Raw genomic sequence first — 16766 nt, 5'->3', positions numbered from 1 at the left:
TTGATTATTGTGATTTCTCAGTGTTAAGAAAATTTCACTGAACACGATGGAACTGAATATTTTGCGGTAGCGATTAAGATGATCTAGTTAACGATCATATTGCTGCAGTTTGTGAACTTTTCACAAGTTTCCTAAATGCAGATTTCCGATTGTTAACTTTGTCATCTAGCTGCGAAAAATTCATATCCTTGCTGACATTAGGACGGAATTCAGCTAAATTTTCGCAATTACAATGGCTCAATTAAGCCAATCAAAAGCCAGTATTTTTGTAAACATATCGTATTTTGCGATATGTAAAAATACAGGTTTTTGATTGGGCAAATTTGTCCATCGTAGTTTCGAAAATTTAGCTGAATTCCGCCCTAGAAAGCCATGGATTTACGAAATATACATTTTTTTTTTGTGTTCATACGATAGATTAATGAAGAAGGTAACATAAAACTGACGGATTTTACATGGTACTGATATTAAAAAAATGTTCATTAAAAAAAGGAAACGTAAAATAAACTTTCTATTTGATTTGGGGGTCCCCTCTGACGTGGGGGGCCCGGGGCAACTGTCCCATATGCCTCTGCCTCAGTAAAGCTCTGCTTTAAACACAAGGAAGTAGTGGTTTGAAACTCTTTAATTCTTCATCTTAAATCTGTTCATCGAGCTTTCTTATCATAGTTTATTGATGAAATTTGGTTAACATTAGATAATGTATCGGCTTCAATGTTATTTTCCCCTTTTACATATTTCATATCCGTCGAAAATTGGGACAATGAATCTGTCAATAAGAGCACCATTTCATGATCGGACCTCCTTTGGCAGGATACACAAATGTTTTCACTTCCTTCGATTACCCTATTTTCAAATTCTTAATAAGCTGTCTTGATGATGTGGCACGTTTACATGGTCACATCATCTTGACCGCACATGGTACTTCCGCCGAATTCGCAAATGTATCCGTCTTCTGCTCCATACATTTGTGTAAAACTGTACATAATTTCACATAAATGTGTGGTTACAAATCAAGGACAAGTTAACTTATTAGCATATCTGTGTGTATATTTATTAATTTTGACGAGGATTGCAGCATTTGGTGGTAATTTTATTTTTTAATTAACCCAAATAAGTAAAGCGTGTAAACCCAAAGTGTTTATTTTAAAGTTATATAAAAATAAAATGTTAAGTTTAAAATGAGCAACTATAAAGCCTCTCCTCTAAAAATTTTTAAAAAGTACATGTCACAATAATATGTGGATGTCAAAAAATTATTTCAGTTGAAACACTTTGGCGTTTGAAACATAAAATAAAAGTAGCGAATACTCTATGAAGGGTATCGAAAGACGTATACAATTTTAAGGGTACCGTAAGGTATTTTTCATTCTTTAAGCTTAACATTTTTGTTAAAATCTATATTTTTGTAGTTCAACAGCTTAGAATTTTATAAAACAAATTCATAATCAAAATCGCTGTTAGTTATAGAAAAATATCCAAGATGCGATTTTTGCGTAAATATCACTAAACTATACACATTGCTATTATCCATCACACAATGAATGTTTTTTTATGCGGAAATTGCCCGTTTTTCGATTTGTATGGAACTGTCGTGTGTCGAAATTCTATCGAAGCGCTGTCAAGGGAGCTTCTGAATGTAAACAAAAAACACCCCATCTGGAGACCGAAGCTTGGAAGCAGTGGTTCACTCTTAGTGCCGAGAAGCCACTTCTTCCTTTCCTACCTCCATTGGTTGATAACCCCTGTGATATTCTTTTGCTAAGTGTCGTTTAATTTTTTAGGGGTAAAAAAAAAATGTTGTTGGTTTGCAAGACGGGTGTTCATAACGTTATCTTTTCAGAAGAATAAGCGGGTCATCAGTATGTTGCTTTTTGACTACCGATATTAAAATTTTATTGCTATCTAAACACAGCAAGAATCACTATTTGAATGGTTAAGTTCACTGTCTTTATTTTTTAACTATCGGAATGAGCTGTTACTTAGAATGCCATAAACAAAATCAAAATTCAGACACAAAATCATCACGAACAACTACTCGTTGCCATTCAACATAAAAGAAATATAAATACCAATAATAATAAAATCTTCACAGAATAACTGAAAGCGTACAAATACTTGAGAGTAAAAGTGCACATAAAGTGAGAGTTAGAGCTCATAAATCAAAAATTATTTTCACGTTAATGATATAAAATAATTATCGAATTTTTTTCACAAAACGTTATATAAAAAATTTACAAATTTAGAAAATACTTATTGTGTTTTCTAAATTCTTGTTTAGAACTGAGAGAACATATTGTTATTCATTCTTTTACTCAACAAGACTTTTCTCGGAAAATATTAAATTGTTATTTCTCTCTTTATGATATAGATGGCGCCAGCATACAAGCATTATAACAGTCACGAGACAAAAAAAACTATTTATCATATAATTAAACATTTATCATAATATCATTTATCATATATTTTATTACGCAATGGCTAAGATATTTATTAAGTGGATGATTCGGGATTATTTTTTGGATATAGCAGATAAATTGAAACTGAATATTTTACCTTAGTATATTTAATAACTTACTGTAATCATATATCATGTTTTATTACTCATGTCAGATGTTTATTGCCAACTTTTTGTGAAATTTGGGTTTTAGTGACATCGACTGCGTTTTACATTTACATTGTTTTCAAGTACATACATAAAATTGAATATCATAGAAAACCGAAATCAGGTGTATTCAGTATATCTGATTATTTGCCCACTAGTGGACGAGTAATAAAGTCGGTGAACGTTAGTTGTTCAATCTGGGTTCAAATCCCGGTGAACGGGCTGGTTGTTCGAACGTTTTCGTGGCTTCCCTTATGTGCAAACATGGAAGCGAATCAGTTTACTTTAGAAAGGTCCTCCACGAAGGCGTCCCTTACCCTAGGCAAGCAGCCCTCTTATGCTTTGTTATAACCAAACGAAATATTTGAATATCCCGACAACCAGGGGCCGAGCGAATAAGATGTCTAAATGCTGGTAGTTCCGCCGCAATCTAATAAACTCAAAATATTTATTAGCTCATTTATTAAAAACCACCGAAGTCTGTTTAAGTCTCCGTCTGTTAAGTCCGATAAAATGAGCGTGGCTGCTTCACATTTGTTTGCTTAATTCATTGTGGCAAAATATTGTTACGAATTTGGTATTTAAAAAGCTAATGTTAGTTCAATTATAAATTAAATGGTTTTATTTCTCGCGCAGTGCAGCGCGTGACGAATATTAAAAGAAAGCTAAGCCGGAAAATTGAAAATACAAGAGCGCGTGCATTAAATAAATAAATATCTCTTTTTGATTTCGAGAAAGTACTGGAAAATTCTAGCGCGTGATTTTAAAATCTTAAAAAAAAAGGAGGAAAACATCTCAGTTTGTAGTAGTTGCTTAGTTTGTTGTTGTTTAGAAAACTACTGTTGTTGATTGTAGCGAATTCGCGGATTAGCGTTCTTTAGCTGTTTTGAATTACGTTCTATTGACATTTGAGTAGTTAAAAGAAAACTACTGTGAGATATTGTAATACTGCATGATAATTTGAGAAAATTTAAGCATTTTTGTTGTGATAATAATAAATTTTTGTTCATTTTTCATCGGACTTGTGCATTCATTTCATAACGAACCCGTACGCACGCGACAATTTTTGGTGTCAGAAGTGGGATTTGAATGCCAATAACAAGAGCGATGGAAGAACAATTGAGACAGCTCATTAGTGCTTTTGCTGCATTCCAAGAAAAGATGGAAGCTGGCCAAGCATCATTTAAGGAAGAAATGAAATTGGGTCAGGAATCCGTTAAGGAAGAAATGAAATTGGGCCAGGAATCCGTTAAGGACGAAATGAAAGCCGTTCAAGCTGGTCAAGAAGAAATGAAAAGAGAAATTACTTGCATAATAGAAAATAAATTTGAAGCTATGGAAGGCAGAATTGACGCAGTTGAAAATAAAGTTGGACATATTGAAGAAAGAGTTTCTTCGGTGAAAGAAGAAATAGAAGAAAAAGTTTCTTCTGTAAAAGAACAAATTGATGAGAGAGTTTCTGCAGTTGCCAAAGAAATGGATACTTTAAAGAAATTCGTAGCGTCGGCAGGGAGCAGGAGTGATGATTTTAAATTCTTACCAATGCCTGCTCGTCCACCTCTGAAGCTATCCACATATGATGGGAAGACCTCCTGGCAGGTGTATAAGACACAATTTTCTATCGTGGCGGATGCGAATGGATGGGATTCCCAAGCTAAGGCCTGTCATCTCGCCGCTTCTCTAAGAGCCGACGCAGCGGATATCCTTCAGACTCTTCCCGAAAACAAAAGGTTATATTTCGAAGCTCTGTCCGGCGCCTTGGAGTTGCGCTTTGGGGAGAAGTGTTAAAAGACTACAGCAGGCTCCAATTAAAATCTCGTCAACAGAAGCCTACCGAAACACTTCAGGAGCTCGCCGCGGATGTTGAAAGGCTGTCCCATCTCGCCTTTTCGGAATGCCCGACAGAAACAAGGGAAATCCTGTCCTTGCAATACTTTATCGACGGCATCCGAGATACTGAAATACAGAAAGCTCTACGAATGGCGGATGTAAAAGATTTAAAAAGTGCTCTAGTGTACGCCATGAAATTTGAGGCAGCCCAGCAAGCCACTCGTCGAGACCGCCACCCAGTCAGAGCTGCTCAAGTCCAGGAGCCAGGGGATCAAGTCACCGCTCGACTTGACGATTTAACTAGACAACTGAACGCCTTGAGACGGAATATTGGTGAGAAGAAACCGACCGTTAAGTGCTGGAACTGCGGTGCTGAAGGACACATACGACGAAACTGCAAAACACCCCAGGGTACTGATGTTAAGACCGCTTCTAACAAGCAGCAGGGAAACTAATTAGTGGCCATCTCGCGGGGCGGAGGTTGCCAGATAATGAAAAGCCCCCGTTTAAAGCGCTTCAGATTTCTGCAGTGAGAGGCGGCAGTAATGGACTTTTCATAATAGGACATATTAATGGAGTTCCGTGCAATATGACTATAGATACAGGAGCCAACGTCACCATCATCCGAAAAGATTTGGCTCAACAACTAGGAAACAAACTTATCTGGACGCCGCCCTGCGTTACCCTCCAGACTGTGTCCGGTGAGAAGATCGACATCGACGGAAAAGTAAATGTTAACATCACGTTTGGAAGTGCCGCTTACCATCACACGGCATATGTAGCAGAGATCACTGATTCTTGCATACTCGGATTGGACTTTCTAAGGAAATACAATTTTTCCTTGGATTTTAAAAATAACGAATTGCATTCTACATCTGAGGACATAGCGTTATTTCTCGTTAATGATGAAGAAGTTAAATCTGTCCATAAAATCATAGCACAAGACTATATTACAATACCGGCAAGAACAGAAATTTTACTTCCTGGATCCATAGCCGAAAATAGAAATTTCCGCTACGGCATCATAGAATATCCCAATAACTGTAATATCCCAAAAGGAGTATTAGTAGCCTCAACACTCGTCGACCTATCCAGAACGGTTATCCCGGTGAGAGTCGCCAATGTAACTGAAAAGTCGAGAGTTATTAAGAAAGGTGAAGTGGTTGCAACATGTACTCCAGTAACCAGCGTTGAAAAAAAGAGTAACATCCCAGAATCCGTGTCCTCAGAGAGCATTACATCGGAGTTATTGCAGAATGCACAATTAAACGATAAAGAGAAAAATGCTGCCGATCGCGTCATTAAAGATCTTCAAGTTGTTTTCTCCCGCTCGTCTTCTGACGTGGGTCGAACTAGTTTGACACAACATAGAATAGATACTGGCGATCATCCCCCGATCAAGCAACATCCAAGACGTCTACCGTTTGCTAAACAGGAAGAGGTGCGAACACTGTTAAAAGATATGGAAGAAGGCGATGTCATCGAGCCTTCAGCGAGTCCATGGGCATCTCCCATCGTTCTCGTCAGAAAGAAAGACGGCTCAACAAGATTTTGCGTTGACTATCGCCGGTTGAATTAGGTTACGAAGAAAGACAGTTACCCTCTTCCTAGAATTGATGACATTCTAGACACTCTTTCTGGAAGCAAGTGGTTCTCAACACTTGATTTAAAGAGTGGGTATTGGCAGGTAAAAATCCATCCTGATGACCGAGAAAAGACGGCATTTACTACGGGACAAGGACTTTGGCAGTTCAAAGTGATGCCGTTTGGACTGTGTAATGCGCCGGCAACATTCGAACGTCTTATGGAGACTGTTTTGAAAGGCCTTTCTTACGAAGCCTGTCTGATATACCTGGACGATATCATCATCGTCGGAAAGAGTTTTGAAGAGCATCTAGAAAATCTTAGAAAGGTGCTTCAGAAACTGAAAGAGGCCAATCTGAAGCTGACTCCCGCTAAATGCAAATTGTTTCGAAAGGAAGTGACTTACCTGGGACATGTCATCTCTGCAGAAGGTGTGAGCATGGATCCTGAAAAGGTATCAGCGGTTAAATCCTGGACGCGTCCCGAAAATGTCCATCAGCTGAGAAGCTTCCTAGGGCTTTGCACCTACTAAAGGAGATTCGTGAAGAACTTTTCTTCCATCGCAAGACCACTTCACAAGCTGACAGAGAGCAAGCAAAGATTCTTGTGGACAAAGGAATGCGAGGATGCATTTAACAACTTAAAGGAAGCTTTAACATCTGCTCCAATCCTGACGTATCCTCAGCTCGACAGACCATTTATTCTCGACACCGACGCGAGCAATGAAAGTGTCGGTGCTGTTTTGTCCCAAGAAATAGACGGCCAAGAACGTGTAGTAGCTTACTGGAGCAAGTGCCTGTCTAAACCGGAGAGGAATTACTGTGTCACAAGGAAAGAGTTGCTCGCCATTGTCAAAGCTGTAGAACATTTCCATCATTATCTATACGGGAGAAAATTCCTCCTCCGCACGGACCATGCCTCATTGGCCTGGCTTTTAAATTTCAAAAATCCTGAGGGTCAAATAGCCAGGTGGATACAGAGACTCCAAGAATATGACATCACTATCCGTCATCGTAAGGGATCATCACACGGAAACGCCGACGCCCTGTCTAGAAGACCTTGCCAAGAAAACTGCCGATATTGTTCCAGGGTGGAAGCGAAATACGAGCTGCTGATTCCGGTCGCAAGACAAATTACAACATCAACATCGGCTGATCGAGACCCGTGGAGTGATGATGAAGTCAGGAAAGATCAGCTGGAAGACCGCGACATTAAACCCATACTTGATTTAATAGAGTCATCAAACAGAAAACCTACATGGCAGGACATTTCTATCTGTAGTCCTACAACAAAACAATACTGGGCACTCTGGGATTCACTTCACATTCGAAACGGCGTCTTATACCGGAAATTCGAGTCGGATGATGGGAAGACGTTCCGATGGCAACTGATACTTCCAAGATCCCGGATTCCTGATGTTCTCAAAGAACTACATAACAGCCCTACAGGAGGTCACTTTGGAATTATGAAGACCTTACAGAGAGTTCGTGAGCGCTTTTACTGGAATAATGCAAAGAATGACGTGCAAAAGTGGTGCCGATCTTGCGATGCCTGTGCAGGTCGGAAAGGACCGAGGAAACGCAGCCGAGGCAGACTGCAACGTTACAACATAGGTGCGCCTTTTGAACGTATCGCCTTTGACATCCTGGGACCTCTGCCACGAACTGCTGATGGCAACAAATACATACTCGTTGTCATTGATTACTTCACCAAGTGGCCTGAAGCTTATCCTATTCCTGATCAAGAGGCAGTCACAGTAGCTGAGGTAATGATACAGCACTGGATTTCCAGGTTCGGAGTGCCTCTTCAGTTACATTCCGATCAGGGAAGGAATTTTGCCTCGGCATTAATCAAAGAACTATGCAAACTACTTGGCATTGACAAAACTCAAACGACGCCATTGCATCCCCAGTCGGACGGCATGGTAGAGAGGTTCAATCGAACCATCCTTAATAACCTCTCATTAGTGGTTTCCAGAAACCAACAGGACTGGGACAAGAAATTACCACTCTTTTTACTGGCTTACCGCAGTGCTGTCCACGAGACTACCGGCTATTCTCCATCACAGATGCTCTTCGGTCTGCTCTTCGGTCTTGACCTTCGTCTGCCTTGTGATCTATTGTTTGGCCGCCCTCCGGATGCTCCTTCATCGTCTGAGGAATATATTCAAGATCTCCAGGCCCGGTTTGAAGTGATGCACAATTTTGCACGAGAGCGAGTCAACTTGGCGACGGAGAAGATGAAGACCCGATACGACACAAGAGCTACTGAACATCAATTTCACGAAGGAGACAAGGTGTGGTTGTGGAATCCGACTCGACGGAAAGGACTTTGTCCGAAATTACAGTCACCTTGGGATGGGCCGTACACAGTCCTAAACAGGCTGAATGACGTCGTGGTTCGGATTCGTAAGTCTTCGAACTCTAAACCTAAAGTCGTTCATTACGACAGGTTAGCTCATTACTATGGCCATAGTACATAATGTAAATAATTGTAAATAGTATAAGACCATGGTCCATTTTGTTTTTAAATGTGTATTTGATTTGTATTTGATAGCATTTGATTTGTTTTATGTATTGCATTTATTGTTCATGTTGTTTATTATTGTAATGTAATGCTTATTAATGCATTTATGCCACAGTTGTAAGTTTTGCTTCCTGTCCAGGGATTGTACTGCCCGGGACGTGCAGTCCTTGGGAAGGGGGCAGTGTTACGAATTTGGTATTTAAAAAGCTAATGTTAGTTCAATTATAAATTAAATGGTTTTATTTCTCGCGCAGTGCAGCGCGTGACGAATATTAAAAGAAAGCTAAGCCGGAAAATTGAAAATACAAGAGCGCGTGCATTAAATAAATAAATATCTCTTTTTGATTTCGAGAAAGTACTGGAAAATTCTAGCGCGTGATTTTAAAATCTTAAAAAAAAAAGGAGGAAAACATCTCAGTTTGTAGTAGTTGCTTAGTTTGTTGTTGTTTAGAAAACTACTGTTGTTGATTGTAGCGAATTCGCGGATTAGCGTTCTTTAGCTGTTTTGAATTACGTTCTATTGACATTTGAGTAGTTAAAAGAAAACTACTGTGAGATATTGTAATACTGCATGATAATTTGAGAAAATTTAAGCATTTTTGTTGTGATAATAATAAATTTTTGTTCATTTTTCATCGGACTTGTGCATTCATTTCATAACGAACCCGTACGCACGCGACAATATGTAATGACAGTATGCCAAATTAAAGAAAAAGATATTTTCATAAAGTACTCTCTTGAAAATATCCATGAGCGCATATGTTCTGATAAGTATCAACTCTATCAAACCTACCTAAGATAGTTGAATAATCGAACTTTGAACTTCTTCTTATAAGTAAGACGAAATTTTATACTACAGTTTAGTACTTAGGGTTACTGAAGAAAAAAAATGATAAAATATTCCGAGTTGCATTCAACATAAACTTCTTTTTAACTGAAATTTTTGTCTAAAATCTGCTTGCATTTGATTTTGCCTCATTTGTTGTGTTTTTTATAACAATTTTATTATTGTTTATAAAAATTTATCGAGTAAATTATTGAGGTTTTTCCTCTACCTTTTTTGTGAGTTCACTATTTTGTAATTTTTGATCTCGTTCTAAGGGTTGTATTCTTTTGAGAATTTTGCTTCTTTTTTAAAGATTGGGCTTAGCGTATGATACTTTAATTTTGAATATTAAAATTAAGAAAAGATATTTTCTTAAAAGGGTACTTTTTCCACATGCTAAATAATAATGATTTTTTTTTAAGGACCCAGTCTTTGATGTTTCTCTCAGTATTTTCATCACGTACGTTTCATGTACAATTTAGTAATGAGGACTAGAAAACTCGCCTAGCCGCTTGCTAAAAGCCCGGTAGCGGCCAAGCGGTTAAGTCCTTGAATACTGATAACTCGATCTGTCTTCGATCTCAGACGAACAGGCTGGGTATCACAACTGTTTATTGGATAAACTATTAACGCAGATGTTATAGTACTCTTTGATTTCTTAATGTCATCTGAGTACGAAAATATGGATTCCTTTTGGTCTTTAGGGTGAAAATGAATTCATGATCTTGGTCATGATGTTGATTTCAGTGTGTGTTTGATGGTAAATTAAATAATTAAAAATTATTAAGCGGATCACTTTGAATTTTTAGAAATTTCATTTGATAGTCATCTTGAATCATTTAACACTTTCAAAAAAAAAAAAAAAAAAAAAAGGGGGGGGGGATGCGGAGACTCAAACTAAATAAGATTTTGGCTTTTATATGTATGAGTAGAATTTTTTACGGCTAATCTTTGGAATATGGTAACAGGTAGTTTGGCGACATTTTGGTAAGGCGATAACGGTTACTAGCTAGGACTTCAGCAGTGTACATGGATAAAGTCAAGAGTGTAAACAATGCCATTTTTGTGCAATTCTGGGATGTTTTTTTAAGTGAAAATAGGTCGACGTGTACATGGATGATACTGCGTATGTGCAATTCTTAAAAACGCGGCAAGCAGTGGGCGATTCTGCACTTTCTCCCAATTTCGCACCCTTTCGCGTCATGATTAAGCACTTTTGTTCCATAAAAGTTGTAGCATAAGCGTAATTCGGCTAGGAGATTGTTGGAAAAAAATATGAGTTAAAAAAAAAAAAAAAAAACCTTCCCTTCGTGAAAACAAAATGGTGTCCAAACAAAAACTAGCAGATTGCTGTAGCAGGGTTGGTCGCCAAATTTTCGCCAAAAAATCGCCAAGTTACCATAATCCAAAGATTAACCTTTTTTACTGTGCTGTCATTTCATAGCATACTGAATTCTTTTACTTTTGGATTTCACATAAGTTGCCACAAAAATAAAAGAAATTAATAATACATGTACAATAACAAGCATCTAGCATAAGGACAGTGCCTCCTATAGAGAATGATAAAATAAAACTTTACATCTCCCTCTCCCGGGCCCACCAGCCGCCGAGCGGTAAAGTCGCTGAACACTGGTTGTTCGGTCCGAGCTTCGAATCCCGCGAACGGGCTGGCTGCATGGGCGTTTTCGTGGTTTTCCCCATGTGTAACGTGTACAGGAACCAGTTTTCCTTAGAAAGTCCTCCACGAAGCATCCCTCCCCTTAGGCAGATAGCTCTAGTGCGCTCTGCCATAATTAAATAAACCAAACCAAACCAAACCAACCCTTTTCCGGCTGAACTGTCAAGTTTAGGATGGCTACTTAGGAAAAGGACAGCATTTTGAAGTTTTACACTAAGTCTAGTCGATTTAGTCAGAAGTCTAGTCGACGTCTTTACTTCAACAACACGAACGACTCCGCCTTTTCAAAGAGAAACTTCTTTGATGCATCCAAGATCTTTCAAAAGAGGAAAAGAATCCTCCTTGAGACGCGCCCAGTCATGCATTTGAATATTCTTTTGAGGCAAAGTCCACTTTTCTCGATTCAGATATTTGTTATCTTGACCAAAATTGATTACAAGGTTGGTGAATCAAATGCCATCTTGTTTTTAAGCAAAGCGGTTTTTTTTAGCTTTCTCAGAAACCAACGTTATAGTAACACCTGCATATTTAATAGTTGAACTATTAAATAAACAGAAAACAGAAAGAGGAGAATTATCAGAAAAAGGAGTCAATCTCCTAAAATTAAGCCATGCTTCAATCTGTATTACTGTCATGGCAAATTCTTCCAGAGAGCTGACTTGCAAACTTTGAACTTTGCAGACTTGACACCAGCATGCCACAATCCTTCGAAATGTGAAATGTGAAATGCCACACAGTAGATTCCTGATCTGCAAAATTTTGAATTGTAACAGAATTGAGAAGCACTGATTGATTTTTTTTTAGGTTGCTGCTCCTCGAAAATTCGTTGCGTTATCTGAATGAAAATTTATTGGTTTTTCACATCTGAAGATAAATCGTCTTCAAGCCGTTCGGAAGTCTACCAACGACCGATCGGCAAATGCCACTGAACACTGGCAGTTCGGTCCGGGACTCGAGTTCTGACGAACGGGCTGGCTGCACGGAAGTTTTCATTGTTTTTACCATGTGTAAAGTGGATACGAGTCAGTTTCCCTTAACAAAACTTTCACGGAGCATTCTCTCCCTTTCCGGTATAATGCCTAATGGCGGAGTACGTAATAAATTTATAGCCACTAGAAAGGCATCAGTTGATAATCTAAAACGGGACTAAACAAATAAAGATAACAATGTACTTCTTTTCTTTTCGCCGACAACAGAACAGCTGGCCCACTGGATTAGGTGCTCTTCAGCCTGTTGGATCCCATCCATAGAATAATAATAATAAGAAGAAGAAGAAGAAAAACGTTAGAGCTTAGTAGTGTGTTCTCCGGGAGTTGACTACATTAAGTGAGGAATACTGAAAGAAGGACCAGGACATGGAAAGAAAGTGCATGGTGGGGGCTGTTGGTAAACTGCCGCCGACCAAATATAATAAGGACAGGGTATACATGCAAGTACAGGTAAAGATAAAATCTGAACTCTGAACAAATACTCATGCATTACAAATTAAGAACAATGTACTGTTTAAATCCTATTCCGCTGTAAGTAAAATTCGGTTTTATGATGAATCATCCACCAAATTAAAGTTCAGTATTAAAAAATGTTCTGCCAATATTAAATCTACTAGAAGGAAGTTTTCCATGGTGATAAAGTATGACTGTCATTTCAATCGAAAGCAAGTCAAACATTTAGATATAATTCGTCGAACTACAATGTTCCCAGTGCTTTTGACGGATACAACACAAAGTGAGTTGAGGACCACTATATAAATAAGTTTTATGATAAAATTGTACATATATGGCCCTGAAATGATGATTATTTGGTAAAAAAATTTGGTGTTTCTTATTTTAATTCAAGTTTGAGATTTTCAATTGTCTTCCTACTCTAATAATTCCATCGTTATCAAGGAATATATTTAGGAATTAAAATTTGTAGTTTTGGAAAGGTAAATTTCTTTTCTAAATTATCGTACTCAAGCTGGAATTCTGACTTTTATAATGAACTTCACTATAGATTTAATTGCTTGAAGAAAAGGGACTACGGAGCCAAATTATTTACCACACAGGTTTATGCCAATAAATGATTGCTTCTTAAAAATGGAGGTATTTTATTTATTGCTGAAGTGAAATTCAGAATTAGGACTCTCCATATATTTTATTATGATATATATATATATATATATATATATATATATATGAAAGGCGCATGCGTAAAGCATACAAAAAAATTTCTCAAACAAATGTGTCTGTTAGTCTGGAGGTTCGGATTTTAGACCATTTTGGATATTGGATGTCCGGATTTAGCACTTTGTATTGCACTACTAACTGTTTCATAAATGGAATACAGAGTGGAAACTGAGTTTAGAGAGCTACTACTTATGAATGATAATCCAGTTTGCTAATGAAAAACACTGGTGAGCGAAACACGGAGCAACGAAGATCGTGACTGCGAATTACCGGCGATATGTAGAGGAAAAGCTACTTACTTAAATTTGAAATAATTCCCTCACGTACACAGTTAGCCAAGCCACACGAAGCACACTAAAACTAGCACAGAATGTAAATAAATTTTGATGCGAAAAAAATTGATCATACTCGAAAAAAATTTAAATTAATAAGAGCGCTGAAAAGGAGCATACGATTCACTTATAGCAACCATTATACTTGCAATGAATAACAGAAAATTATTCGTTATGCAAATGTGACCATCATGACAAGTGATAATTGAATGTATTGCCCGCAGCGAGAGCTTGCCATTGGCGGGTCTAACATTAATGGCTCAAATAAAAATATTTCACGAGAAAATGGACATATTTGACAACATGAGAAAATCTTCATGAGAAAATCTAGGACATATTTGACAGGTGTATTACTAAATTTAAAAATCGCCATGCTGTAAGGAAGTTAGAAGTTCCAGGCGAAAAAGCTTCAGCTGATACAAAAACACCTGAATAGTTTGCAGATGAGCTCATCGTACAGGAAGAAATGAAATAATAGCAAAGCATACGCTGGGAATCGAACTGAGGACCTTTGGATACGCGCCCAGCGTGCAGTCCACCACACCACGAAGGCATGCTAGGAAGGTTGGAGAAGTACCTTACATACTCCCCGTTTTTAAAGGGTGACTGAGGTTTTTAGGGGACCCAATCGCCAAATCCTGAGCGAGGAGAATCTTCATCAAAACCCTTTTAGTTCGGGCGCCACTGTAGAGACATTAGATATTTTTTGGAAGCAGGAAAGATGAAAAATTAGCAACGCCTACACCGGAAATCGAACCGCGGGCCTCTGGATACGCACCCAGCGTGCAGACCACTACACCACGAAGGCATGTTAGGAAGGTGGGAGAAATACCTTATAACCTTTAGAACAAATTTACAACGCTGATAGAACTGGTCTTTTCTAGAAATATGGGTTCAAAATACCTTGGCAATCTCTGCAAAAACGGCTCCTAACTGGTCTCAAAGTGAGAGTAACGATTTTGGAATGTGCAAATGCTAAAGGAAGACACAAATGTAAACTTTTCATAACCAGAAACAAATGCACGACCTCGGGCGTTTAAAAGAACGAAGATTTTCTCCATCACCTATCGTTCAAATTATACTTTTGATGAAATAAATATTAATGAGTGATTGTTTGAAAATCCCTGCATACCCGAGGATAGGCAGCATTAGAAATCAGTTAATTTATCGAAAAAATGTAAAAATTATCCTTATTATATAGAATATACTTTATTTGAAGATTCATTAAAAGATAATACATTATCTCCGTCTTATTCTTTCTTCAAATCGTACATCAAACATTAAGTCTATGGATATTGAAATTGCTGCAGGCATTGAAATGGAGATAAATTAAGCTTTCTAAAATTTATGCAAAATTTTTTGAACAGAGAACTATTTAAGAATTTTTGAAGTATTTTATCATTAAATCTGCTGCATAGAGCATCGCAAGCCTGCATATATTAAAAAAAATGCTTGTTAGAATTTATGGGCCATCTACCATATTCTTAGTGATGATGATGATGATAATCGTGAATTTTATGGTTTTCGGATATCAAAAGGCGAAAGTATCATAAAAAATTAAAGAGTTTAATATTTTTAATTTTATAATTTAGGCATATCAAACTACTAGAGTTGAATTGCTGATTTAAAGTCCGATATCGGCGAAGTCCCAACTTATTCCGGATCTCAGACTCCGTATTTTATATTTTGTCATGTATACATGTCCATGTTTTATTCAGAAAATTATCTTGCTGGTAAATCTAAGAATTATATAACTTAATGATATAATAGGATGACCTGCACTGACTCTTAGCCACCAGTTTGTGATGTCATGATTCACTGCAAATGCTTTCGGATCATCTGGCAGTCTTTGTCAGTAACGTTGCATCTATTGAGAACCATCTTGATAATGATTTTTACCCCCATCCTTGGGAAAATGGTTTCATGTATCTTGCGAACGTCTACAGAGCATGTTTGTGAAGTGCCATAATATTCCATTGGCCTGCCAGATGTCCACACATTACACCTGTCTAAAAATTTATTTATTAACGCAAATTGCATTTTGAATAATCAAACTCGAATAAATGTAGAGTGTGTTAGGAGGCAGTTATAGTATCAAAAGATTACAGATCACCCAGTCAAGACCACGATAATCCATTAACAAAGCTATCCACAAAATCGACAGCAAAATAAATTGCTACAAAAGCAAAGCGCATCTAGATAATATCGTTACAAAACAGCAAGATACAATCCAATGTAATTGTGAAAGCTCATTCATGATTAAAATGCCCAAGTGAGATAAAATGCATCAATTGGTAAATCTTTGCACTCAGATGTAAGACAAAGACTAAAGCATCGAAAAGTAAGCTGAAAAAGGCAAGAACTGAAGAAGAAAGAAAGATAGCTCACGAATTGTATGCAAAACAAAAAACTATTTACAAAAGAGAAATACTCAAAACAAAGAACTATTTGCAAAAGAGAAATTCTTAAAACAAAAATAAACTGCTGGAGGAAGTACATCACCACCAGCAGAAACCTTTACAGTCTAGCGTACAAAATATGTACAAACTAAGGTCTCTATCCACGTCAAATTGTTATTACAAGTTCCATCAGCCAAAAAGAAACACAGAAAGATACAACAACTCAAAGCATCAAGAAAATAATGGATACTGTATTCCTCTACGATTCTTCAGATGAAGACTCATCACTTCAAAGTATAAGAATAAACACCACCCTTAGAACCAGCAATGACAGAACTAGCCCCCGCCCCAGAAACAGCAACGACATCCCATTCTGTTCCTCTGAAATTTCAAAAATAATCTTCTACCAAATAGAAGAGGACCTGGTCCGGACGAGATCCACAACCAACTCATCAAGATCCTGCTTAAGAACTTTCCCTACCTGCTTCCCAGTCGAACGAATAAATACCTACAATCAGATCCTTTTCCAACAAGTTTTAAAATAGGCCTGATGGTCCTTTTTAAAAAAGGCCACAATGAATCAAACCCATGTTTATACGGCACAATAAACCTTCCTGCAAAAGGAAAAGTAACGGAGAGAGCATAGGGAATCACCTCAGACATTTTCTAAGGAAGTCCAACACAACAAGCCCATAACTTTTCGGGTTCTCCCCGAATAAGAATCACATGCAATCAATGAAGTTCTGGAGCAGATAAAAAGCAAATACAGTGCAGAATCAGCTGCCTCAAAACATCTATCAGAAAAGTTATAAACTGCCCCA

The sequence above is a fragment of the Stegodyphus dumicola genome, chromosome 4 (genome assembly GCF_044657685.1).
Source record: "Stegodyphus dumicola isolate Sdum_Otavi_A_Nest chromosome 4, ASM4465768v1".
Taxonomy (NCBI): domain Eukaryota; kingdom Metazoa; phylum Arthropoda; class Arachnida; order Araneae; family Eresidae; genus Stegodyphus; species Stegodyphus dumicola.
This window is presented reverse-complemented; position numbering follows the sequence as displayed.